This window comes from Gorilla gorilla, chromosome Y (assembly GCF_029281585.2).
Source record: "Gorilla gorilla gorilla isolate KB3781 chromosome Y, NHGRI_mGorGor1-v2.1_pri, whole genome shotgun sequence".
NCBI lineage: Eukaryota > Metazoa > Chordata > Mammalia > Primates > Hominidae > Gorilla > Gorilla gorilla.
The window spans coordinates 20,231,650-20,259,303 of NC_073248.2; the positions used below are offsets into that span (position 1 = coordinate 20,231,650).

General features: G+C 34.9%; 2 pseudogenes; one reads left to right on the top strand and one right to left on the bottom strand.

Moving 5' to 3' along the window:
• Positions 1-651: 651 nt before the first annotated feature.
• Positions 652-26,904, top strand: LOC129530207 (ras-related protein Rab-9A-like; annotated as a pseudogene).
• Positions 16,534-16,688, bottom strand: LOC129530441 (uncharacterized; annotated as a pseudogene).
• Positions 26,905-27,654: the final 750 nt, after the last annotated feature.

A 27,654-nucleotide genomic window follows, 5' to 3' on the forward strand; every position in this document is an offset into this window, starting at 1 on the left:
TTTAAGCTTGTATATCTGTCCCTCATAACTATTTAGAAGGCCCACTAGACTGAATGAGAATATATCAAAAGGAACAGAAAAAAATGACTGACTTAATCCCATTTGCATTTTTTGAAAACTGTCATTACCTTATTATTGATAAAAATTGCTTAGGAAAATTTTCAAAAGTGTGAAAACTAAATAAAACTAAACACGGACACGTTTCAGTTAGAAGAACAATGATTATTACATCCTTAATCTTGTTAGCGAATGATTTATATTCTATTTACTTGTTGGAAACAGAGAATGAGAGATATTTGTGTCACTTACCACACTGCAGGGCCTAAAGGAAGAATGCACCAAAAAAAGTAATGCAGCTTTATTTCTCCTCAAGTCTGTTTTGCAAAACATTAGGCTAATTTGACCTAAAGTTACCTCCACAGTAATAAAGCTCATGGCAAATGACATCAGAATCTGTCACTAGCTTTTCAATTAATTTCAAACATATACAAAGCATAGGTGGCCTCACCACAGCAGGAAACAGTTAAGCAGAGAATGCTGAAAGGAAAGCTCATATGAGGTCTGTGCCCAAGGACCATTTCTTCTTCCAAAGATAAAACTTCTCCTGTACTTTCTTTGTCAGTCTCTTCAAATACCGTGTCCATTCTCAGCATGCCGCTAATTCAAACTCTTCTTGTCAGTGAATCCAGTATAGTTTGGTATCAAATCCAAACTGAAGAAAACAAGATTCTGTATAATTCACTATTCATGGAAAATATAAAAAGGTAAGTTTGGATCACTAATCACAATAAAAAAATCTATGTCTGGTTTAGGAAATATTGAACCATCACTTGACATAATTTAGTCAATTAGAGCATTTGACATAATTTAGTCAATATGGCAAATAAGTTGACATATTATTTCTTCAGCAAATATTGTTTTAAGGAAGTAGACAATAAAACTTCTATGAGGCATTAACTACCACTTAACACCAATAAGACAGTGCTGTCTTCAAGTGTATGAAAAAAGGTGTATATTTCTCATAAGTTTTCTTTTTGTGCCCTTCAGCCAATGTCTGCTGCTGACATCAACTAAAACAAAATGGCACAAGTCTAAGCCAGGTCTAACAATGATGACATTAAGAAAACGATTTAGCAGTTTTTTCTGATTGAGAAAGGAATACAAAATAATGAGTCCTTTAAGTTCCACTTATTGTTAGATGCTGGTCATTTTGCATTTAAAACACTGTTTCTTGGCTTGATTTAATGCTATGAAGTCATAAATCAAGTAACGTTTCAATTTAAATAGACAGAAATCCAGATTTTGCATGGTTATAGATCTAAACTCTATTTTGTTGCAGGGGTGGGGGTAAAATACCTCATGTTAGTTTCTTTCTAGACAAACTGCCCCAGAAATTACTGATATATTGTGAAGGTCAGTTAGTCATTATGTGTGGGAAGCAATATTAAACAAAAATGAACACAAAGGAATATAAAAGCAACAGTACTTTTAAATCAAGTAAATATTGGAACAGAATTTAGACAGGAAGATTTTTCTGACTAAAAATGCTGTTAGTATAATAAGAAAGCATGAAATGTGTAGGAGTCTAATGCAAATTACTAGCGAGAAAACACAATATTTCCCCACAAGATGTTGGTCATTTATTAAAATATATCAATGGGAAAAATAGAAGTAGTAGTTTAAAAAGTGAGAGGGAAGAATCAAGAAGTTACCTATTTTATTTTTATTTGATAACATGTTCATTTGCTGAACTTTCTTTGCATTACTTTTATTTTCATAACTTACCGTAAATATCCTTTCCTTCAATTTGTTAAGTTTTATGCTGCAGAGTATTAAATTCCTCAACTTCTGTTGTTTGTTACTCTGATCTAAATCACACCTTTAAATATATACACTTAACCTATTCAAAGACAAAACCTTTATCACATTTTAAGATACATCCTCTTGGACCCAACCCATCAATGTGATTAATCTTTTCCTCTTTCACATAATTTACTTCATTCACTTCTTCACTGTCCTAATTTCCTTGTCACACATTTATAAAAAATTCCATGTTTTACGATCCACAATAAAAAAACTGTCTCTTTTGGTACTGATCTTTTTCTCTAATTTTAGTTGCCACAGAGAATTTCTATTAGCTATTTCCTTTCCGTCAGTTCTTATTCTGTCTCAGGTTTTATCCCACAACAGTGAAGTCACAGTCCTTTGTCAAAGGTCATCAGTGACACCCTAATTGCTAAATTTAAAATATTTCCTTCAATTTCAGGTGAATATTTTTACCATTGATAATATGATGTCATTTGAAAATACCACTTACCTTTACCAGTCAGGCTTTCATCCCCAAGAGTCTACCAAATGTACTATATTTAAAAAAATCAACTTCCTTTTTGCCAAATATAATAGTTTTATTTAAAAAAAATTCTTGTCCTTGTTTTTAGTTTGTTTATTGAGACATGGTCTGTCTCTGTTGCCCAGGCTGGAGTGCAGTGTTGTGATCAGTAACTCACTGCAGCCTCAACCTCCCGGGATCAAGCAATATTTCCACCCCACCCTCCCATGTGACTGTGACTACAGGCCACCCAGACTAGCTAATTTTGGTAGAAACAGAGCCTCTCCCTGTATCCCAGAATGGTCTTGATTTCCTGGGATCAAGCCATCTGCCTGTGTCAGGCTCCCAAAGTGCTGCCATTGGAGGTGTGAGCCACCAGGCCTGGCCAAATATAACAGTTATTTGTTAGTCTCCCTCTTCCTTGAACTATCTCTGATGAATTTACTCTCAATCTCCTAGTTATCTCTTCCTGTACGTTGGATTTCTAAATTGTGCTATGAGTCCCAAATTGTTATCTCCAGCCAGTCTCTTACCAAAGCCCAAATCATATATGACTCTATTGCACTTGCTCATGTTTAACAGGCAATCTGATCTCAAGGCTACACACTGAATTCTGATGCTCCTTCCAAACAACTTACTCCGTGTTTCCCGTTTCACCTGATAGTAATTACATCCTGTTGCAAAGGCCTAAAACTGTAAGGTCATCCTCAATGCTTTTCTTTTTATCTGATCATTTCTATTAATCCTTAAATTCTGCATGTTTTCCTTTTAAAACAGGTCCAGAATCTAATCATTTTCCCTGCTTCTCTTGCTGTCACCCAGATACAGGTCATCCACATTTCTCATCTGATTAACTCAGCCTCTTTAGTGATCTCCTTCCTTCCACTATTACAACTATTACACTATTACCACTATTACAACAGTGTGAGTTATATCTCAGATACTACAAAATTAACCATTGTAAGGCACACATTCAGTGATTTTCAGGATATTCCCAATGTTAGGCAACCATCACTATTATTTAAATATAGAATGTTGGCTTTACCTTAAGAAGTAACTCTATCTATTAGCACTCAATCCCAGCTTCTGTTTTTCCTAAACTAAAACTGTGGTCTTTATAGTGCAACAAACAACCATGTATTATTTCCTTCTTATTATCTTTTGCATATCTTCTTCTACCATCCTCTTTCTTGTTCTGAGCCTCAGGATATACTAAGACTTCAGAGGTTTTGCTCTGCTTGTTGTTTCAAGATGTTTGCTCAAATCTCCTTTGAGCTTATACCACTCACCTGCTTATGAATGAACCCACCGTCCTTATCCTTCTTACTTAAAAATAACATCACTGGTTGTTGTCACTACTTTCCCCTAAAACCAAAATGTAAGTTCCATCAGTACATGGATTTTTGTCTTTTGTCAGGTGAACTGGCCTAAACAATAACTGATATATTCACAGTGAATTTGATGCTTTTTATTTATTTATATGTATTTATTTATTTATTTTTGGCACGACGGTGGAGTGTGATTAAATCTTGCTCTGTTCCTCAAACTGGAGCAACAGGATCTCAGTTCACTGCAATCTCTGCCTTTCAGGTTCGAGCTATTCTCCTGCATGAGCCTCCTGAGTAGCTGGGATCACAGGTGCCCGCCAGCCCAACTGGCAGGTTTTTTTTTTTTTGTTTTTCTGTTCCTTGTTTTTTGACATTTTTAGTACAGACGGGGTTTTGCCGTGTTGGCAAGGCTGATCTCAAACTCCTGACCTCAGGTGGTCCACCTGCCTTGGCCCCCAGGAATTGTTTCGATTACAGGTGTGAGTAACCACGCCTGGCGTGATCTTTATTCTAAAAGATTCACAAACATAATTTCTGTAACAGACTTATTATTCAGTCTTCTTACTAAACTGTGGAGACTGAAGCAATAAAAGGTGAAGTAATTTTTCTCAATTATTTATCCTGGTGGCTTTATTATCAAACTAGACAATTCCATCTGCTTCTATAACAAGAATTAAAAGGCAAATTAAATTATTCAGGTGTATGGTGAACAATTTATAATTTAATGCTGGTACTGCCAAATTCTTTCTAGATTATGAGTTTCGCTTTCTTATAAAAAATGGTTTAACATTTAGGGGCATATTTATAGGCATTATTTTTAAGTAAAGCATCATCCAACTTCATGGCATTTCCTCCAGTTTTTGCTGTGTAGACTGGAGAAAGCATTCTTCCATATTCAATTCCAATTTTGAGTTTAGCTCATTGTTTACCAGTTGTTCACTTCCCTGCCACTTTATGTGACTGTGACCCATTAAATACCTTTGTCTGTGTGTTTAACTTGCATATACATTCCTGCTAAGGCTTGTAGTGCTCAAAACTTTGACTGAGGTTTCAACAGTTTTTTAATTGAGAGATAAATAACACAGTATCACATTAGCCATGTTAAAGTACACACTCTGTGACATTCTGGGTATTCACAAAGGTGTACAAACATCACCACTTTTTAAATACAGAAGATATCCATCATACACACACAAAAAACTCTGCACCCATTACCATTCAAACCCAGCTTCCCCATTTCCTAGAGCACTTGGTATCCAATAAGCCATTTTCTGTCACTATAGATTTGCCTATTACAGGCACTTCACATGAATGGACTCATGCAATACGAGGCTCTTTGTGACACGCAGCCTTCTGTCGTAGATTATCTTCAAGGGGCTATGTATAACAAACCCCCATGAAAGAAAAAGACAATGCCTCCTTCTGAGGCAGAGTTTCCTTTCTTTAAAATGCTGGGGTTCCCTAAGCTTGAGATTTCTGCAACAGTCTTGCTATTTTGTCCAATTATTAAGCCAAGCATACCGAGGCAAAAAAGTTTCAGTATTTTGTCCAAATTGTTTATCTTGGGGTTTCATTGTAGAATATATGGATTTGCATCAATTATATCAGATATATGGTAAGTGAAGGCATGATGCAAATCCACTGCAAGGGTAGCATCGTCCTAGGACCACCTCCACATCAGAAATTGATGGAAACCTTTACTACTATAAACATTCTTATAAAAATTGGTGTAAATATACCTTAATTTGGGGGAAATATGCTGAATGTATGTCCAATTATTTGAGAAACTACTGGACTGTTTTCTAAAAATCAACCTCACTTCATGTTCCCACTAGCAATTGGATGAGGTTCCCAAATTTTCCATATATTCACCAACATCTGCCATTTCTTTCTGATTACAGACCATTCTATTCAATATAAATTTGTATCTCATTGTGGTTTGACTTTCATTTTTCTGATACCTAATTATCTTTATCTTTTCATAGGCTTAGCTCTAGATTTGGTGTGACAATAATAAAAAAAATTAGTTGGGCATGGTGGCGGCACCTGTAATCTCAGCTACTTGGGAGGATGAAGCAGGAGAATTGCTTGAACCCAGGAGGCAGAGGTTGCAGTGAGCCAAGATTGCACCATTGCACTCCAGCTTGTATGACAAAAGAGAAACTCCACCTCAAAAAAAAACTTGCAGAAATTTTATATGAGATCTCATTTTTCTCAAACTTTCTGCTGTTGTAATATCCTGTCATTTCTCTCTATCTAACAAGTTGAGCCTATAATACTTTTTCTTTTGCAGGGTAGTGTTAAAACACAGGTGAAATGTGTGCTGATTAGCAGATATAAAGAGGAAACTTTGGGGTAAGATAAGAGTTATGGGTCTTTCATTTCAGAAGCCGTTCATCTCAAAAAGGTCAACGTTACTAATTATTAGGGAAATGCAAACCAGAATCAAAACGAGATATCATCTGAGGCCAGTCAAAACAGAGATTGCCAAAAAGCCCAGAAAGAACAGATGGTAGTAAGTTAGTGCAGTCATAGGAATGATTTACCTTGCTGTTTGAAGTGTAAATCAGTACAGACATTGTGGAAAAATGTGTAGTAATTCATCAGATATTTAGAACCAGAAATACCACTGGACTCAGCAATTTCATTACTGGGTATATAGTTCCCCTTCAAAATCAGTCATTCTATTTTAAGAATACATGCATGTGTATGTTTATTACAGCACTAATCACTGGAGCAAAGACATTGAATTCACTCAAATGCCCATCCATAACAGACTGGATAAAGAAAGCGTAGCACATATATCATGAAATAATATGCAGCCATTAAAAGGAAGGATATTATGTTCTCTGAAGGGAGATGGATGAAGCTAGGAGCTATCATCCTCAGCAAACTAACACAGAAATAAAAAACACAAGCACTACATGTTCACAATCATTAAGTGTTCACACTGAACATTGAAGACACAGAAACAGAGGAACAGCATTCAACTTGGACTGCCAGGGGTCAGGGGAAAAAAAAGAGCTTCAGGAGAAATAGCTAATTTATGTGGGGCTGAATACGTAGGTGATGGGTTGATAGATGCAGTGAACAATCATGGAACAAGTTTACCTAAGAAATAAACTAGTATGTCCTGCATATATACCCTGGAACTTAATATAAAACAAAATTGAATACACTAAATAAAAATAAAGAGCTTTCTTTTTTGTAGAGGTGAGGTTATAATAACTTTCAAATGTGTGCCACACTTTATTTAAGACATTTTTGTAATTACAATTCAGAGTTGCCACAAACTGCATTGAAAAGTAAATAAGCAGTATATCTCAATTCTTAATTGATTGAATTTATTTTCTTTTATTTTTATAAAGGAATCTCACATTGTCTCTTTGGCTGGAGTACAGCAGTGCAATCTTGGCACACTGTAACTACCTGCTTCCCAGTTTCAAGCGGTTATTCTGCCTCGGCTTCTTGATTAGCTGAAATTACAGGTGAGCACCACCACACCTGATGGGGTTTCACCATATTGTCCAAGCTTGTCTCAAGCTCCTGGCTTCAAGTATGCTGCCTGTCTTGGCTTCCAAAAGTGCTGAAACTACCGATGTGAGTTACCATGCCTGGCCCTTGATTGAATTTCTAATTGAGAAAACATCCATCTTGCAAAAACTTATTTTTATATCATATTTTTGATGTGTTTCTTTATATGCTTCATAATTCAAGAAAAATAATGTAAATTTAGTGCATTTTCTTTTTATTGAAAATAAATTTATTTCCATTAATATGTAATTTAAAAAGCAGGTTAATTTAGAATGTTATTTTTCTTTTGGGTAAAGTTCTCAGGTTTTAGAAATTTCTTCAGAAATCTAATTTTGGAAGTGAATTACATTTATTGATTGTTCTTGGGTTTTTTAAAATGATTTTTCTTTGGAACAAAATTCAAAATTCTTTCAATATACAATTAGATGTTTAACTATGTAAAATAAACATATAACTATTTTCTTCAAAAGATGTATTTTTCATAACATAAGTTTTCTACTAATATGTGATTTCTTTTTCTAACTTACTAGGAATTAATTGATGTTATCTTCCCTGCATCAAAAGTTTAACTGTAATATACAAGAAGTAAAAAACTGCCAGAAGGCCGGGCGCGGTGGCTCACGCCTGTAATCCCAGCACTTTGGGAGGCCGAGGCGGGCGGATCACGAGGTCAGGAGATCGAGACCATCCTGGCTAACATGGTGAAACCCCGTCTCTACTAAAAATACAAAAAATTAGCCGGGCGTGGTGGCGGGCGCCTGTAGTCCCAGCTACTTGGGAGGCTGAGGCAGGAGAATGGCGTGAATCCGGGAGGCGGAGCTTGCAGTGAGCTGAGATTGCGCCACTGCACTCCAGCCTGGGCGACAGAGCCAGACTCCGTCTCAAAAAAAAAAAAAAAACAAAAACAAAACAACAAAAAAAAACTGCCAGAAGAGCCATCTCTTCCAGTCTGTAGCTCTCCCATTACCATCAATCCTGGTTTTGATCTACTTGTAGCACCAGCTATTGGCTGTGTAAAGAACCTCAAAAAGATAGTAGACTGTTTGAATGCAATATATTACAGAGAGGAAACAACAACTAGTGAATTTTTACATTATAAAGCTGTTTTTCTTCATTAATAATAGTTTACTTTGAAAGTCTATTTTTTCATTTAGAAAAAAATTAACTCATAGTTTTTGTTTCTTTGTTTGTTTTTCATCTACTAGTTTGACATTTTATAGCCATCATGTAGATATTTAAAACCATTTATGTCAGATAATATTAAATTTAAAAATATATATGTATTTCTTAAGTGCTCCCCTATACTTGGTGTTGGTAACCAAAGTGGGTTTTATTGAATCATACATTAAAAAGTACTGAAACCTCAGTGTAACCAGCAGCCAAATTTAATGGTACAAAAAGTTTATATTTAAAATGTATGCATTAAAAATATTATTATAACCTAAACCTTGAATTTGCTTAATGTTATTTTAGTTAAATTCTAAGAGAGGTTTTTGAGCGAATGTTATTACTTCTAAATGTCCACGTAAGTCCAACAGAGTAAGTATCAATGTTCAAGTCTTACACAGAGCAGAAACTCAGGCTGAGAGGTAATATAAGTAAATTAGCAAATGATAACAAAATTTCGTTTATTTCAAGAGAAAACCGAGTATTAATAATACAATTAACAACAGCATTCTGTATATCTTTAACTGTTAAATGTGAAATTATATTTGTTTATGTTTTTCTCTGCATGGTAGGAGTTTCTAACTAAACTCACTGCTTAAAAAGTCAGATCTTTGTCTTGTGAGATCTATGTAGAGAGAAGAGTTTCCTTCTTAAAAACACCTTGAATGTTAATTTATTTAGCAATTGAATTGACATAGTTTATATATATATTCAAAAGACTTTTTTAAACACTTTAAAAAAAAAAACAAACAGATGTAATGGCATTAAACTATGTACCTAAGGGGTCTGAAGTTAAAAATCTGTAATGGTCACTCGATTTGTTGTTAGTATGAAAATTTAAAGTACTCTTTCAAAATGGCTGCGTTGATAAATGAGTTGTTGTCAATATTAATTTGTCACTTGATGGAAAGAAGAGTGGGCACACTTATTATTTTCATAGTACAAGCATTATTTTTTCTTCTTATCTCAGATTCTGAAGCACTTTTTGAGTGGGAATACCTTCTCCCTGTTAGATCTCACCTACCGGAAAGATTCATGGGACTCAAAAATGCCAGTGCTACTTATCAAATGAATTCTGTGATCCAGCAGCCATATATATATATATATATATATGTATGTATTTTTCCCCCACCAGAAACAGTATTCTTGCCTTTGAATCCATAGGTAAAAATGTAGATAATCATTTTTTGAAGATGAGAAGCAGAACAGTGAGGTAAATTCTAATTATTAATTACTATTATTTGTTTGAAGATTCTGACAGCAGCTACTGTTTTTCTCTCTGAAATTATTGTACTTTAAAAGAATTCTGTGGAAAGTACATTTTCATAATATGGCTACAATCTCCGAGAAACTGTGCTGATATATTATCTGTGTATCACAAGCTGTGCTTATTTTTAAAATTCTCTAATATATTTTTCTCAAATGAGAGACTTTTCCACTAAAGAAGTGAATTTGTTCTTCAAATTCTGCTATGTGAATTTGTAAAACATATTAGTTAAGAAATATCATCACACTGCCTATGAAAAGTATTCATTTAACATAAAGCAGTAAAAAAGTTAGGTTATAGTGGTGATCACCTATTTAGGATATAACTCCGAAATTGACAAATGGGATCTAATTAAGCTAAAGAGCTTCTGCATAGCAAAATAAACTACCAACAGAGTGAACAGGCACCCTACAGAATGGGAGAAAATTTTTGCAATCTACTCATCTGACAGAGGGCTAATATCCAGAATCTACAATGAACTCCAACAATTTTACAAGAAAAAAATAACTCCGTCAAAAAGTGGGCGAAGGATATGAATAGACACTTCTCAGAAGAACACATTTTTGCAGCCAAAAGACACAGGAAAAAATGCTCATTATCACTGGCCATCAGAGAAATGCAAATCAAAACCACAATGAGATACCATCTCACACCAGTTAGAATGACAATCATTAAAAAATCGGGAAACAACAGGTGCTGGAGAGGATGTGGAGAACTAGGAACACTTTTACACTGTTGGTGGGACTGTAAACTAGTTCAACCATTGTGGAAGTCAGTGTGGCGATTCCTCAGGGATCTACAACTAGAAATACCGTTTGACAGCAAACCCATTACTGGGTATATACCCAAAGGATTACAAATCATGCTGCTATGAAGACACATGCACACGAATGTTTATTGAGGCACTATTCACAATAGCAAAGACTTGGAACCAACCCAAATGTCCAACAATGATAGACTGGATTAAGAAAATATGGCACATATACACCAAGAAATACTATGCAGCCATAAAAAATGATGAGTTCATGTCCTTTGTAGGGACATGGATGAAATTGGAAACCATCACTGTCAGCAAACTATCGCAAGAACAAAAATCCAAACACCGCATATTGTCACTCATAGGTGGGAATTGAACAATGGGAACACATGGACACAGGAAGGGGAACATCACACACTGGGGCCTATTGTGGGGTGGGGGGAGGGGGGAGGGATAGCATTTGGAGATATACCTAGTGTTAAATGATGAGTTACTGAGTGCAGCACACCAACATGGCACATATACGCGTATGTAACAAACCTGCACATTGTGCACATGTACCCTAAAACTTGAAGTATAATAAAAAAAGGATATAACTCCAAATAAGTAAACATAGAATACCTAAATTTTGGTAATGTTTATACTCAAGATCTTTATTATTATTATTATTATTTTAGTTTTTATGTAGATGTTGATAGCAACTAAATTTAAAAATCAGAATAGTTTTACTGTAGTAAATGGTTTTCCTACAATTTCTTTATTTTTCCTCTCAGTGGGACGAAATAGATTGTCTTTCAGTTACCAGTGTCTCACACTTAATCATTTGTAGAATTTACAAAACACACACATTCTTTCTCTTTTCTAGACTCAGAAAATTATATCATCCAAGCATCGCAGTTGGGGTACCTTTACTTTTAGCAGAATCTTCATATGGGATATTCACCAATACTTGGTTAACAGCCACTATTGGAAGAAAAATTGGAATGTAACTTCTGCTACTATAGCACGTGTTACCCCTAGGGTGTTGAATTTAACACATGTAGAGATGGTTAATCACAACAGCAAGAAGCAAATGAAACAGACGGAACATAAAATTTCAAATTAGGTATCTTACCTTTGCACTTGGTTTCTTGTGCTTTACGTTGTCTCATTCTTGTACTGTGGCATGTCTATCTGCCTTGTTCCTTTTTCTATGCAATGAGCTTCTCCAGGGCAGGAACTGGGGTTGTTTATTTCTTCATCACAAACCTAAGACACAATGAAAACCATACAGAAACCTCTCAGATACTTGGAAACCAACTGTATTTTGCTCTATGGCTACAGTCATGTTTTGACATTTGGAGCTTCTATCTATGCTCCCCATCCTTACAAAACTATGGTTAATAGGTGTATTTATTGAGTGTTAATAATGCTGATTTCATCATGTAAATAATCTTATATAATTTGGAAAATGCATTACTCTCAAAAGAAGCTACAGAATCCTACAAAGACTAAGTGACTTATTCCCCCAAAGTTACTTATTCCCCCTAAGTTACTCATGGCAGAGGACTCATTTTGTCTTACTCCTGCCTACCTGACCAAATTTTACCATATTATATTACCTCCAGTGTAGGTTATTATTTTACTACTCTTTTATGGTAACTTTTCTGCAAACCCAGTTATAATAGTCCACATTTGAAATAATCAATAATAATAAAAAATAAAAAGTAATTTAAGTGCTTTGAAAATTAGGAGTATAAAAAAGTATATAATTTTATTCAGTAACTTTTTGTATTTGTTTCAACTTCTTTCTTTATATTATTAAAGTTAAATGAGTGCATTACTGATTTTTTTGGTCTTTAATGTTGATCCTCCAGATAATTTACAAGAATATTTTTATTAATTTGAAGACAAACCAGAGTTAAGTAACACAGGAGATAGAAAAGAGTACAATATTAGTGTCCTAAGACATCTTCAAGACATCTTCATTCATTTAGCTGTTTTCAAACTACAATCCTATGTACCCAAAGAATTTTGGCAATGGTTAAGGTAAATTTTAGGTGAGTGATTATTTTAGTTTTATAAAAACCTCAATACATTAACTAAACACTACTCAGACAAAGTACTTCATTTAAGGGACATTATATTAAGTGAAATTATCCAGGAAATATAAAGGACAAGGATTGCTTGTTTTTTATTCATATGTGAGAAATAACAAAGTTGATCTCATGGAGTTGGAGAATAGAATGACAGATTATTATAGGCTCTGAAAGACATTGAGCAAACAAGTGAGTTAGCTACTGGGTAAAAAATACAGTTAGAAGGAATAGGTTCTAAAGTTTGATTGTGTAGGAGGGTGGTTATAGGTATGAATAATTTGTTACAGATTTCATAATAACTAGAAGTTCAGATTTGGAAAGTTCTTGAAACAAATATATCATATATATCTGAAATGACTAACATACCAATTGCCAGTATGCCATTTGAAAATTTGATCATTACTCATTGTGTTCATGTATCAAAATAATAGTTCTAATTTGTAAATATGTAAAATTATAATGCATCAGTCCAAAAAACAATAAATGGTGGTCTGTTTAAATGAGAAATTTCACTAAATGTGGCCATTTCTGAATTGTAAAAAGCTCTTTCTCTGTACACATTGGGCTTTTGTGATCCAAATTCTGATTTTAGAAGTGTTTGCAACATGTTCTTGGGCAGACTGAGGACATGGCAGAAAAGCCATACATATCCCTCTTCAGCATTAGCTGGAAATTGTGGTCCAGGGCACTCCAGATGCCATGAAACAATATGTGCCATTGGAAAGATAATTACTAGCTTTTCTTGCCTTGGTGTTGAGACTGCTTCTTTGACTGAAGACCATAAATAAGTATAAAACTTGCAACACCTATAACCTGTTGGGCAAATTAACGAAACAGCCTAATTAAGAAGTGCTCAGAAGACTTCCAAATAACATAAAAATGGTTTTATAGAGGAAAATATTACCAGGGAAGTGCAAGGAGGTGCTCAACCTGTTCAAGAGCAGGCAGTCTCATATTTTCCAGCATGTAGTTTGGAACCACCTCAGAAATTACTGGAGCCCACTGTCACATGGGCATATCCTTTGAAGAGCTCCCTATTGACAACAACAACCTGCTTGGTTGATGAATGGCAGTTTCAAGGTGGATGAACAATATCCTGTTGGCAGACTGTCATAGAGACCAGAAATGAAAAGACCAATTGAAGATGGAATGAGAAAATTAGCTCAATGATTGAACTGTATGCTGTTAAACCATTGTTTTATAAAGGCAATTGTTTGAATTCGTGAGTGGTAAATAGTAATCAATATCCTGGCCACATGAACAATAGAAAACTGAACTTTCAAACAGATGCCAGTATGTGACACATGGACTTTCAATGGGCTGAGTCACATCCTGGCATCTGCTTAATAGTAAAAATTTAAGGGGTACATTAAATAAGGACATGTTGATTCCCATTTGAAGAGTCCTCTCCAGGTTGATTGGGAGGTCATTAGAACCAGGACATCACGATGTATTCCCTTGAGGTGGCAACCTTATAGAGGTGCAGCAGTAATGCAGAAATGGGATTAATCTACACATATTTCTCTTGTACTTTGTAAGGAACAGAAATTCCAAAATCTAAGTCTAGGCCAGAAGAGAAACATAGACTGCAGATAACAATAGGCCAAATAGGAAGGCCCATAACATAGTTGGATTACAATATACCAATATCAGTAGCCCTGATAGTGTATTTATAAGTCTTGACTAATGTAGACTGCATTTGCATTCATAGTGTTTGATGCTAATGCTTAAATACTATAAAAAGATAAAAACATAGTATATTGTATCCGGTTCAAACAAATGAATTGCTGATCCTCAGGCTATGCAACACATTTCATATCCTACTGTTACCAACAATGGGCACAGAGATATTTCATCAAATAAAAAATTATATGAATTATTTATAATCAGAAGGCTCTTATATCTTCAGTAAACCCTACATCTAATGACAAAAGCTTTAAAATAATATAGAAATAAACTAGGAGACTTACTGTTTCAAGGAAAATTGTGACTGGCTAGGAAAGCAGTCAGAAATCTTGGCACAATGGTACTTCAAAGTACGGTGGATTTTGATAATACGCACTTCACTGGAATTAGATGAAGCCAAGTTTTAGAAGCATCCCTTAGTAAATGCTACCACAAAAGTGCCCCCAGCACAAAAAAATACAATCAACTATGCTCCAAACATTGTGACATACGAAAAGTATGTATATCGGTTTTAATATTTAAGAATTTATATTAAAAATATGGTGATATCTTTATCTCAGCAAGAAATTAACCTATCAAACATTAAAGGTGAAGAATGTGTAGAATTAAAATCTGCTTTTTTTTTTACATTTTTCCCCTGTTTTTTATTTTTTCTGCTTATACAACATAAGATTATCAAGCAATACAGCTGTTACTCTGGGCAACTGCTGTAATTTAGGTAATTCCAACCTTTGGCTACATGAACTTGGTGAGAAGTCATGCTAAACATTATAGCACAAGAAAACCTTTTAAATGATTAACCGGGCCAGGCACCATGGCTCACAATAATCCCAGCACTTTGAGAGGCCGAGGCAGGTGGATCGCGAGGTCAGGAGATTCAGACCACCCTGGCTAACAAGGTGAAACAATTAATCTACCAAAAATACAAAATTAGCCAGGTGTGGTGGCGCATGCCTCTAATCCCAGCTACTTGAGAGGCTGAGGCAGGAGAATCGCTTGAACTCGTAGGGTGGAAGCTGTAGTGAGCCAAGATCACAACCATTGCACTGCAGCCCAGGCAACAAGAGTAAAACTCCATCAAAAAAAAAGAAAGGAAGGAAGAAGGGAAGAAAAGAAAGGAAAGAAGGAAAGAAAGAAAGAAAGAAGGAAAGAAAGAAAGAAAGAGAAGAAAGGAAAATGAAAGAAAAGAAAGGAAAATGAAAGAAAAGAAAAGAAAAAAGAAAACTGCCTTACTCACGTTGTGGCTAATCTTCCCAGAATATTTTAACAAAAATATTTGTTTTAACTTAGAAGTGCCCATAAATGATATTCATTTATATTTTGGCCAGTATTTGTTTTTTAGTAAACTTTGTATTAAAGCCCATAAAATTGTCAATTTTTACTGTCTCTGGATTTTGAGAAAGACTGAATAAATTATGCTTTTATTGAAATATCACACATTTTTATGAACTAGGACAAGGTAGCACCTAATTACAAAGAAAGTATCACAAGTGTAAAATAAAACATGACCCCACTTAAAGCATTGTTCTGATCGTCTTGCGAAAGCTGTCCTAGATAATTTGTTTCTTAATTTGCAGTCACAGCGGGTATGGTACAAATTATGTAAGAAAATAAAAATTGAAGACCATATAAGTAAAGATCAAAAAGAGTTTGAAAAAAGAAAAAAAGTTTATGTATGTATTTATTTATTTATGTATTTTTACCTGTTGATACATAAATCCTGTTGGATGAGGATATAACGGAGCATCTTCTGTTGGAGAGGACTTACGCTCATCTAAGGAATCTTGCTCATCCGGCTTCAAATTCTAAATATTTAAAAAGATTGACAATTTGATTATAAAAGTAACTTTATACTTTATATTTAATTTTCTTCATTTAGAATAAACTTTTAAGAAATGCAAAAAAAAATGGCATCTTTAACATCTTTACAATTCCTGCAAATGGTTTATAATTCAGGGAAAAAATCTGAATCATTTTAGTTACATAATTTCTAGACCATTTCACACAAGTCATTTCCAAAACAAAACTTACTTTTTAAGACCAAACAAACCAATGCTAACCATTTAATAAAATAAATATTTTTAATTGCAATATTAATACATAAACATTTGCTTACACATTTAAAAATGATGACTTCTCTTTTTCCCAGATTTATCTGCTGCCCTTTGAGGGCTTCCCCCCTGCCCCGTCGTCTAGACAAGTTTGCAAGCATTTGCAAGTGTCGTCCTAGCACTCTTTGATCTGTCTAAGAAATAACCATTTGATGTTTTATTGTTCTGTACTGGAGGAGACCAACTTTTGTAGGCATACTGAATTGTTTCCAGTATATGGTCGTCTTTCAAGTTTCTATATCCACTAAACGAGTCATTTTCTTTTTTTTTTTTTTCCACATGAAAGTGCAAACACAGTCCTTCATTTCCATAAATCATGCAGTTGAGTTTGGGTAAATTGCAGGGGTCAGTACATCTGGAATGCAATAGATCAACCTTGCCCTGGGAAAGCCACCTTTGTGATCATGGTATCTCCCCTGGCAGGTAAGTATCCATTTTCTTTTTAAGACTTCCATTATCGCTTGAAAAAAAAATACTACTATAACTTTAATAGAATTTAGAATAATTGTCAGTATCAGCTTAAAATGTTAATTTCAATCATCTATGATTATTCTATTCTATAAAAGTTCTTAATTCTGACACAGGCTTCTACAAAATTGTAAGAAAAACACTATGGTAAACAATGAAATAACTGCTAAATAAAACTACGATACATTTTATGCACTCATATGCTTATTTTTGATGACTCTTAGAGCATTCTATTGTATCTAATAACCATTCTTGGTCTTCTGGAATTTTATTATGTGCACTATGAGCTTTAAAAATAAGCAGATGAAAAGAATTTGTAATATCTAGTAGTAGCTAATATTTTATTGCCTAATATGTGCCATCCAGAACAAGTTTTTGAGGTAATCTAGTTAATATCAGAGTTAGTTCCCTAAGAGGGTAGCATTAGTAAATCCACTTAACAAATAAAAAAATCAATTACTGTTAGGAGAAACACTTTGCCAAATATTACATATTTAGTCAGTTGAGGAGCTAGCTAGCAATCTGACTAAAATCTGATCTCTTGGCCTGTTACTAATTTAAAATGTTTTGGCTAAATATACTATCCATGTGTTACTAGAAGTGAATTAAAAACAGTAATGCAACATTACTTTTCATAGTTCTATTTTTTACTCTATACTCAGGATTATGCTCTGTGGCCCAGGCTGGACTACAGTGGCTTGATGACAGCTCATAGCTCAATGAGGCCTCTCACTCTAGGGTTCAAGGAGTACTCCTGCCTTAGCCGTCCAACTACTTGGGATTACAGAAATGCACCACCATGTCCAACTCTCCTCATTATTTTTATTAAAGATGAGTAGCCTTTTAAGACTGCATTTTTTAAGAAAGAAGAACAACTTACTTGGTGTTCATTCATTTTTCAGAGACAACATTTTAGAATGTAAAGCAAGAATCCCATGATTATAAAAGAGAGATATAAATTGGCAGTACAAACTTGATTTCAATTCTAATAGTGTAAGAACACACACATGATGGCTAAAGCAATTTACAATGGCAACAATAAAATTTGCCTGATTTGCTAATGATCAGTCATTTTCTTTCAGGACTGGCTAAATTGCAACATATTGACACTGCCAACTGTTTACTATTCTTAGGTGTCAATATTAAAAATTCCAAATATAAAGACTTCTATCTTTTCTGTCATTACCATGAAAGATAAATACAATTTTTTTTCTCTCTACCATGCATCTTACTTAATATATTAATATTACATTCCAAGTCAGAGGCCAAGTTTTTGTTTTTGCCATAGGAGCATTTATAATATAAACTTCTTTTGAAAAAGTTAATTTGTGTAATCTAATTATTTCAGGTAAAGAATAATAAGGATGGGCTTCTTGTAACACTTACAGTACATATTTCATTGTCTTATTCTCTTAAAAATTATAATAAAGTGAAAATCATGTCATTTGCCACATTATCAATTATATCAAATATTTTCATGTGCAATTTGCATTAATATTATCTTTGCCTATATTATTATCTGCTGCCTTGAACAGTGCTTGGTACACAGCAGATGTGGATATATTTCTGTTGAATACCACCTATTGAATAGACTAAATATTCGTTAGACAAAACATTTCAAGCTAATCTTAATAAGGAGAATACTAAATTCATGCAAAAAAACCCACATTAATCCACATCCACTATTCTCCACATTAACCCAACATGTATACCTTTACTCTAATTACTTCCTTGGATCAGATGAGATTAAAATGTGATTTAGTCTTACTTTAGAGCAAATACAAGAAGTTACATGGTAAACAACATATGACAACAAACTATTTTTAAAATGGTATAAATTAAACCCCATTGATAGGAACTCTTAGTGTCATTTTACAACATTAATTAATCTTGAAATCTATGATGGTGGACCAAAGAACAATTAGAAAATGTTAATTGTTAAATTCTAATATTTTCAGTTGTTTAAAATTTAAGATTATCATTTGGCTTTAATCATTGTGTTCTACAGCTTTATAATAACTTCAGTTTATTATCAGGTCTTCAGTATGCTTATTATAACGTCTATAATAAGTGAGAGAAAATTGTGTGTGTTTGTGTGTGTGTGTGGGCACTTCTGTATAGAGTTTCCAGATATATAATATGATTTGTTTCTAAAATCCTATCCAATAAAACTTTTAATCTCCTGGAAGATTTGGGCAACTAATTCTGGTGCAATTCTTAGTCTTATTTTACTGCAGATGACACAACTAAGAATTCTAGAAGAAGACTAAAGACCTGCCTTTGCGTAACCATAGTTTTTAACATTGATTTTTCTCAAAACCAGTCTGGCCAAGATGGTGAAACCCCATCTCTTCTAAAAATACAAAAATTAGCCAGGCGTGGTGGCTTGCACTTGTAATCCTAGCTACTCAGAAGTCTGACACAGAGAATTGCTTGAACCCAGGAGGTGGAGATTTCAGCGAGCCAAGACTGCACTCCTGCACTGCAGCCTGGGTGACAGAGCGAGACTCCCTCAAAAAAAAAAAAAATTCTCCTTCTTACATACTAATTAAACTAGCTGCTTAGAGGCTACGGATTGCTTTTGGATAACTTAATGTTATCTACCATGATAAACATTACCTTTTGTAAAAAAAAGTTTCCATTAAATGACATTCCTTTCTATGACTTCTTTTGATTATTACATCTGTAGTAACACATGTATCCTTTTAGATGATTCCAAATTCTGGACATATGTATCCAACTCCCCATTACGATTTTTTATTCAGTGTCCCATATGCTTCTAAATCACAATCCCCTCAAACAGGTTCCTTTTTTTCTGTCAGTAAATTGCATTACTATTCCCTCAGCTTATCAAGTCACACTGGGGACGTAGGTGTTAACATCCCTTTCCTGCTCCACTTCCTCAAATATCCAATTACCTACACCTGCCTATTCTAACTCATGAAGAGCTCATAAATCAGTCCACAGACGTGTTCTACATTGCCAGTTTTTCTAATATAGAGCACCCACAATCTTTTTCTACAGATAATTTTGAATATTTCCTTACTGTGGTCTATTGTGAAACTTTCTATGCTATAGCCAGTGAGATGTTACTAATTTATGCCTTTTGTGATCCTCTAATGGTTTATCAAGTCACACGGAATATCTCACATAATTGCTAAAAAGCCAAGCTATGTGAATGCTAAGTCAGTACCCACTAGCAACTTTAAAAAAGAAAACTTAATGAAACAACCCTTTTCTACTGCAAGATGCTTTTTACTCTCCAAATCTAAGTCGCATACTCCCTACAATAGGCAGCAGAGCACTTTGTATTTTCTTGTTTATTATGATGCTTTGTTTCCCACCGGGGCTGTTTATTCAGTACTGTGTTTTCAAAATCATAATTAAGACAGATTCAAAACACTTGATCTGAAATTCAAAAAGCTCAATTAAGCAAGGATTTTAAAAATAAGGTTGGTATGTAATTCAATTTCTGATGTAATAAAGACATAATTGAGGGAAGCTATTAAGTCTTCATTCATGTACCCTTCACCCTTAAAGGGAATATTCACTTCTCTTCATAGAAACATTAGTATGTTTGATTCTTGGGTACTCTAGGGGCCTCACAGGGAATGGTACACAATGTGATGCAACTGTGTTGACTCAGTTTTCTCAAGTTCAAAAATTTCTAAAACCAAAAACACACTGCCTAAATTCCTTAAGATGTATAACGCTCTAATGAACCTTGTCAACTAAAATTACACTTAGGTTATATTATAAACCAATCATGTGTTGTGTATGAGCAACTGAAAGCTCAAGTTAAATTGTGCAAAACAAAATATTTTTTGAGTTCTTAAGTTTGATACTTTCACATTTAAAATAAATATTGTATTTATGTTTGTATAATATATGTTCCTACTCTACTAAAAGTATCCCAGTATCTCAGATATAGTCAAGCAAGGATGAGAAAAAAGAACGCACAGAGATGGTCAGAGCAGGGAGAGTAAAGGGTAAAATTTATTTCATGTTGAAGGTAAATATTAATAATACAAATAAGACTTTCATTACAGGAATGTGTGACCATAGAATTTAGTTTTGATAGGAAAATATTTGTGATTTTAACAAGTTACATAAAATGAAATGCTTACCTAATATTTATCAATATCACTGAGATGTTAACTAGTAATTAAATTTTAACTATATCCATAAATTAGTAATTTTGAAATGTTGCCCTAACACTGAAAACAATACAAATATTTTTGTTGTACATTTTCAACAATCTATCCATGCCTTTAGTACTACTGTGCAATAGGTTGATGTGAGAAAAATCAAGCTACCTTAAGAGAGATTTACTGAAAATCACATTTCTTAATTTATTGTAACATCAACAAAAAATTAAGTGAATTATTTATTTACAGTATGACTGAATTTATTTCACTGTATTTTAACAAAAACATACATACATGCTAAATTTCTCATAGAAGTCGTTTTTAAACCTGACAAGCAAAACATCCAATTGAGATCCCTTAAAGATATAGATTCCTTTTCTAAGTTCTAGAAATTCTGATTTAGATAGTGTGGCATGTGACCTGGAAGCCAGTAGTATTCAAAAAGCAACATTAAGAGATAACATCGGCTGGGCACGGTGATTTAAGTCTGTAATCACAGCACTTTAGGAAGACAAGATGTGCAGATCACAAGGTCAGGAGAGCGAGACCATCTTGGCGCATATATATATACATATATATGTATGTATACCATATTATATATTTTTTATATATACATATGTGTGTGTATATTATATATATTTATAAATATATATCTATATATTTAATATCTATTTATATATTATATATCTTATATATATATATTAAAAAAACCAGGCATGATGGTGTGCCTCTAGTCCCAGCTTTTAGGGAGGCTGAGGCTGAGGAATCACTTGAACACAGGAAGGGGAGGTTGCAGTGAGCCGAGATCTTGTCCCTGCACTCCAGCATGGCCACAGAGGTAGACTCCATCTCAAAAAAAGAAAAAAAAAAAGAGAAAGATAACATCAATCAGGCACAATATCTAATCTTAAAGATTACCAGAAAAATGAAACAAGTGCATAAATAACCTGAGAATACATGAAATACATTAAAGTTACACAGATTTGCAATGCATTTATATATATTTATATGCGTATGTATATATGTATATGGAACATTGCTTGTACTTTAGGACACTTTACATGTTATAACTTGATTAAAATGTGCTTCTCATTTAATATTTAAAAATAAAAACCTCATTGTTACAAAATTATGAAAATATCTAAACTGTCATAAGTTACAAACAATTAAACATATTTCTGTAAATACAATACCTATGTTCTGAATCTTTTCTTCTCAGGAGATTAAATACTCCTCTTAGTAATTGATAACTCTTGTTCAAGTTGTTATATTTCTTTGAAAAATAAGTATTCATTGGTGTAATAGAATCAAGATTACAAAACAGCTTCTATTTGAATAAAGAGTCCTGTTCTATAAACAGCAAACAACTCACAAAGAAAAGTATTAAATACAATTCCTATTTGAGAGAGAAAATAAAGAGCTTTGGTAAATTTTATTCTAGACTTTGTATTCTGCTGTAATTAAAATAACAACAATAACACTTCCTCAACTTCAATGGAATAATTTAAGCCATTTAGTTATTTATATTATCACTAATTTTAATTTTATGTTACAGCGTTTTTACTAAAATACCTTTAAATTTAACCATTGGAAAAGTAAATTTGTTAAAAAATAAACCTCAGGGACTTCCTAAATATCTCTGCATGTTCAATACACAAAATAATTTAATCTTGTTTTTCAGAGGGCCGAGAAATCACTACTCATTACCATAAAATAATTTTTTAAACTCACAGGTGTTATAATGTATGTAAGTATGCATTTGTCCAAGGCAAATACATCAAATAGAGTCATATAAATTTGCTGATTTGAATTTACAGACAACAGAATTTACTTCCAAGTATATAATTACTCTAAAACACAAAACAAAATTAATAGCTGTGCAATTTCCTGACTAGAAAGTGATAGAGCAGGAGCACCTTCATCTTGAACAAACATCACCACTTTAATTTCCAGCTCTCTTTTTAGCCTTAGGCATTTCAAGGAAATCACTTGTCTTCTAACTACAAATAATAAGCACATTCCTTTCCCTTCAGGTGCACTAAGTTAGGGAAACTAGAAGCAGACATGGGGGATATGCCTGCAACTCCAGAAAGATGTGTGAAAACAGACACACAGCTCTCTCTGTCAGATAACCAAAACAAAGGGACACAGAGGCAGTCCAAGCCTCTGAGAAACTCTCCGAGAATGAATCTTGAAAATCTCTTAGTCTGTTAACACAGTGTGACTCTGACTTAACCTGGCCAGCCACCCCTCTCGGGCTGATTCAAAATAAACCTGTCCTGTTGACAATCAAGCCACCCTTCAGGTTTCTCTCCTCTTGCTTTAATTTTTACATTTGGTGCTGAAACCCAGGGCTGGTGTTGGGGGCGGAGGAACCCTTGGATCCCAGGAAGCTGTGGGCAATGGCAGCTTATCCTAAGTTAATTCCTGGATCCTGAGAGTCTCTGGCCACCTGCCCCATCTTTTCTCTCATTTGACTCTTCAAGCAATTTGTATGAGAAGGACAACTGACCTGAAGGAAACTGCAAGGCTCAGGCCAGGTCTATAAAACCCTCAAGTCTCAGGAATCCACCTCTAACCATCAGCAATAGGTATTTAACTTCCTAAAACTGGCTCCCTCTTTCCTCTCTCTCTCTCTCTCCTCTCTCTCTCTCTCTCTCTCTCTCTCTCATTCTCTTACTCTGTGTTCCTCATGTGGCTCCAGTCTTGGAGCCCCTTTGCCAGTTCCAACTAGAACATCCAACAGACAACACTAATTCAGCCATCTGGTAAGATCTACCTTTTCCTGGCTTTCTCTTGGTACTGGAGAAAGTCTGGCCTGCTGTCCAGTTCCTCCAAGGACTAATGGGAATAAGCTATAGGAAACCTTGGGGACATGTAGTGCTTTCTCAGTGTAACTGTCCTCTTTCAGAAAGATGATTCCAGTTCTCTATCTTGTCTGGGGACATCTGGAACAAAACACACATTTTTCAAAATAACTTTATAGCAAATCCAGCTTCCCAGAAATGCTCATCGTTAAGTATGTGAATGTACCAATATATCATTCACTTGTACCCATGGGAAAGGTTTAGTGTTACTGCCATTTACGAGAAAAACAAACAAAACATGTTTTACGTTAAAGTTAAAAATTGCTAAAAGTTACATTATAAAATGTAATTGAAAGTGGTAACCATAAATTTTCATGCAAAGCGTATAAAAACACTAAAAAGTTAACAACTGTAAAAAGATTTAAAAATGTACATTTTGATTAAAAATTTAAAAATTGGTTTGGGAACGCACTGAGCTAGTTTGAAGAGTTTTTATTTATTTATTTATTTTTTCATGCCCCAGTGGTACCTGAAATGCCAGAAAGACAGAACCGTTCACTCCCTTGACAGGGAGGAGAAGCCAGGATGCCAAGTTATCTAGCTCAGTGGATGTCACCCCCATGGAGCCCAGCAAGCTAAAATCCACTGCCTTGAAATTCTCACTGCTAGTGCAGTAGTCTGAAGTCGACCTGGGATGCTTGAAATTGGTGGGGAGAGGGGCGCCCACCAATACTGAGGCTTAGTAGGTGGTTTTCCCTTCACAGTGTAAACAAAGACACTGGGAAGTCACCGCAGCTCAGCAAAGTGGCGGTAGCCAGACTGCCTCCTTAGATTCCTCCTTTCTGGTCAGGGCATCTCTGAAAGAATGGCAGCAGCTCCAGTTAGGGGCTTATAGATAAAACTTCAATCTCCCTGAAACAGAGCACCTGGTGGAAGGAGTGGCTATAGGCGCAGCTTCAGCAGACTTAAACCTTCCTGCCTGCTGGCTCTGAAGAAAGCTGCAGATCTCCAACAGACTGCCTCCTCAAGTGGGTCCATAAATCCCATGCCTCTTGATTGGGACACTCCTCCCTCCAGGGATCGACAGACACCTCATACAGGAGTGATCTGGCTGTCACCTGGCGGGTGACCCTCTGGAATGAAGCTTTCAGAGGAAGGAACAGGCAACAATCTTTGCTCTTCTGCATCCTCTGGTAGTGATACACAGACAAAAACGGTCAGAAGTGGACCTGCAGCAAAGTCCATCACACCTGCAGCAGAGGAGCCTGGAGCCTGACTGTTAGAAGGAAAACTAATAAGAGAAAGGCATAGTATCACCATCTACTAAAAGAATTTCCCAAAAAAAGAAAAAAAAAACCCTATTCAAAGGTCGCCAACGTGAAAGACCAAAGGTGTATCAATGCACAAAGACAAAAAAAAAAAAAAGCACAAAAAGGCAGAAAATACCAAAAACAAGAATGCCCCTTCTCCTCCAAAAGATCACAACTCCTTGCCAGCAAGAAAACAAAACTGAATAGAGAATGAGTTTGAGGAATTGACAGAAGTTGTCTTCAGAAGGTGGGTACTGACACACTCTGCCGAGATAAAGGAGAGTGTTCTAACCCAATGCCAGGAAGCTAAGAACATCAAAAAAAGATCAGGGAATTGCTAACTGGAATAACCAGTTTAGATAAAAACATAAATAACATGATGGAGCTGAAAAGCACAGCACAGAGATTGAAGATCAACTTAATGAAAGAAAGCATGAAGAAAAGTTTAGAGAAAAAGGAATAAAAAGGAATAACAAAGTCTCCAAGAAATATGGGACTATGTAAAAAGACTAAACCTAGTTTGTTTGTTTGTTTGAGATGGAGTCACTCTCTCTCCCAAGCTGTACAATCTCAACTCATTGCAATCTCCTCCTCCCAGGTTGAAGGGATTCTCCTGCCTTAGCATCCTGAGTATCTGGGTTTACAGATGCACACCACCACACCTGGCTAATTTTTGTATATTTAGTACAAATGGGGTTTCAGTATGTTCTTCAGGCTGGTCATGAACTCCTGACCTCATAATTCGCCCATCTCAGCCTCCCAAAGTGCTGGGATTACAGGCGTGAAGCAACATGCACAGCTTAAACCTGGCTCTTCTTTTTGGCCCAGTCATAACTATGAAGTTTTCTGCTCACTCAACACTAACTTCTATTACATTTGTCATAAATATACTCCCTAAAGTATAAATTTTGCTCTATCAGAAACATACAAACTTTAATCTTTTATCCATCTTTAACCAAACTGTAGTGGAGCTGACTATGAGCAGAGAGGGGCTTGTCATAGATTCACTGTTCATTACAAGAGCTTTGGTGTGACATTTAGGCTAAAGTGCCAGCTTCACAGTCAACTGTGACCTGAGAAAGGGGAAGAGTGAGCCCTTTTTAGTTGTTTTAGAGAATCATGGTAGTATAGTAGCCCGCTCATGGCTACATGCTCAGTAAACAACAGTCTTATTATTACACATTCCCTTGGGTTATGTGTTTTATTTCAGCTAAATGCTGATATGCATAGACTCATATAGAAGAATAGGTAGGTAAAAAGTAATGTTATGGTACCTTTTTTATTTTCTAGGGCTCTTGAAGCTCTTGAGATGAACAGTGGCAGGAAATTCATCACTTTTTAAAGTAATTCTCTTTGGAGATGGTGGGATTGGGAGGAGTTCACTTATGAACAGATATATAACTAATAAGTTTGATACTCAGCTGTTCCATGCAATAGATGTGAGAATTTTAAATAAGATTTGAAAGGGATGGACTTTTTTTTACCATGCAGATTTGTGGCACAGCAGGTCAGGAGAGATCGCAATGCCTGAGGACGCCATTTTACAGAGATTCTGACAGTTGCCTGCTTACTTTTAGTATCAGCGATTCACAGCACTTCCAGAACTTGAGTAACTGGAAGAAAGAGTTCATATATTATGCAGATGTAGAAGAAACCAAGAGTTTTCCTTTTGTGATTATGGATTCCAAGACTGGCATAAGCAAAGGGCATGTGTTTATAGAAGTGAAGCTTATGCAGTCAGAACGGTGACTATCCTTATTTTGTCAAAAGTGCAAAAGATGCCACAAATGAGGCAGCAGCCTTCGAGGAAGGGATTCAAAACATTCTTGCAACTGAGGATATGTCAGATCACTTGATGCACAAAGGCATTCTCAACCTTCACCAAAGCCCAAGTCTAGCTCATCTTGCTGTTGAGTGTTAGAGATAAGGCAGGTGCATTCTAACCAACTCACATGTATACACAAAATCAACACGGACATGGAGAAGAGAATTAGTGTTTGCAGCAGTGTATTACTTACTAATAAAATTCAAAGAGTGTATATTACTGTGTCATTAGTGTGTGGGAGAAGGGACACATCCACTCCTGGAGAAATATAGTTTCTCAATAATGGCACCTTACTTTTATAAATTGTAATGGTTTTCTGAAAACGTTTCTTGATTTACATATGTAAATTAGAGAGTTAATAAATGAGATGACCAAGACTTTAATTATAATTAAAATAAGAAACTTGACTACTCTAGAATTTATAGTCAGATTTTTTTTCCTGGAAAAATGGGAAAATACTTTTTAGATGTACATTATTTTTATGCAATTAGCATTATATTCTTGGTGAAAGAAAATGATTTCCTAAAGCAATAATGTTAGATATGAAAGATTAGAATCTAATGTATTTGCAGTGCATTCTTATTTAATTTACTTCTTTATCCTTTCCAAAATGACTTAACCTTTTTTATTTTCATTCTACATATCATTGGAATTACTCTCACTAGTAATTACTCATCATTTGTGTGCCATTAATGAAGTTCTAACACAATAGATCATGTTTCACAGCCCCAGAAGGATGGAGGGCCAACAGTAGTACAAGAGTTGCTTCATACAGTCTGTCACACATCCAGCTAAATTTGAGCTGTCTATGAATAAAAAGTCTTTCCACAGACAGAGTT